This window comes from Saccopteryx bilineata, chromosome 3 (genome assembly GCF_036850765.1).
Source record: "Saccopteryx bilineata isolate mSacBil1 chromosome 3, mSacBil1_pri_phased_curated, whole genome shotgun sequence".
NCBI lineage: Eukaryota > Metazoa > Chordata > Mammalia > Chiroptera > Emballonuridae > Saccopteryx > Saccopteryx bilineata.
Genome location: NC_089492.1, coordinates 116,339,310 through 116,340,891, shown reverse-complemented (window position 1 = coordinate 116,340,891; position 1,582 = coordinate 116,339,310). Strand labels below are relative to the sequence as shown.

General features: G+C 41.8%; 1 pseudogene; it reads right to left on the bottom strand.

The window, feature by feature from the left end:
- Nucleotides 1-917: 917 nt before the first annotated feature.
- Nucleotides 918-1,044, bottom strand: LOC136332567 (small nucleolar RNA U3; annotated as a pseudogene).
- Nucleotides 1,045-1,582: the final 538 nt, after the last annotated feature.

The following is a 1,582-nucleotide window of genomic DNA, read 5'->3' as shown; positions in this document are numbered from 1 at the left end:
TTTTGAATTCCATTGAGTCTACAGGGCCTCAGCATTCAGCTCTTTACAAACTACTGATGTTAAATCATGGCTTTTTCATGGAAGTCAGAATTCTCTACCCTTTACTTACCTGGTTGCCAGCATTCAAACTAATTCACCAGACAAGGTGGGCAGGAGTCAGTGTGGAAGCCTGAGTACCTCTGTTTATAATCAGAAATGTTTCTCAACATTTTGACTGGTAAATAGATTACTTAAAATCCATATTACAAATTAGTCAATAAGTGAGTAATCAAAGATTCCACTCTCTAGAAAGATTCCTTTTATTTAAAATAGTTTGCCTAGGCCCTGGACGGTTGGCTCAGCGGTAGAGCGTCGGCCTAGCGTGCGGAGGACCCGGGTTCGATTCCCGGCCAGGGCACATAGGAGAAGCGCCCATTTGCTTCTCCACCCCTCCGCCGCGCCTTCCTCTCTGTCTCTCTCTTCCCCTCCCGCAGCCAAGGCTCCATTGGAGCAAAGATGGCCCGGGCGCTGGGGATGGCTCTGTGGCCTCTGCCCCAGGCGCTAGAGTGGCTCTGGTCGCAACATGGCGACACCCAGGAGGGTCGCAACATGGCGACGCCCAGGATGGGCAGAGCATCGCCCCCTGGTGGGCAGAGCGTCGCCCTCTGGTGGGCGTGCCGGATGGATCCCGGTCGGGCGCATGCGGGAGTCTGTCTGACTGTCTCTCCCTGTTTCCAGCTTCAGAAAAATGCAAAAAAAAAAAAAAAAAAAAAAAATAGTTTGCCTATATAGACTGTGTGTGTTTTAGTAAGGGTTGATTAAATCCCTTCAGAAAAAATGGAGTCAAATAATTTTTTATAAGTCTAAATGATCTTAATGATTTTTATCACTAAATTTTGCGGAGTTGGCAGTTTCTTCATGCAGTGGAAATGTGCCTTTGCACTTCAAAGCCAAACAAGAATAAGATAGACTGTATAATTTTGCATCGTGCTTATGCTACCTTTCTATTTTAATGAGTGACTGATAGTATCAAACTATAGAAATGATCCCTGAAAGTATAGTCTTGACTGATAGTATCAATATCTTTTACTTTATAAAATAATTGCTGTTTAGCAAAATGGCTTCATATCTAATCTCGTTTTTTTAAACTGATTCCACAAAATGTTACTTGGATATTCATAAAGTAGTCACCAAATAATGAGTTAAAAATGTTATATGAAGACAATGCTAACTTGGTGGCCAAGGTCTATGGGGTCCTGGAGAGATATATTGCGTGTTCTTTTGCTATTGTTTTAGAAATACAAGACACTTGGCTGCATTTTCCTGTTATCACCTTTTTTATCTCAACCTACTCTAGACCAAGGAACATATTTTAGTTTGGAGAATGTTCTTTTTCTATATTCAAGGCATTCAAAAACTTAGTCCTTTTCCGGATTACAGTATTTTGTCAGGCGTATTTCCAATGTCTAAGAGAGCTAGCCTGCAATCTGGATTCTACCATTAGGTGCCGCTCTTCAACATGTGATATACAGCACAGTGATTTCATTTTTATTTTCTTTCCCAACTTAATTTGAAGGCACAGAAGCACCCATACTTTTTTACT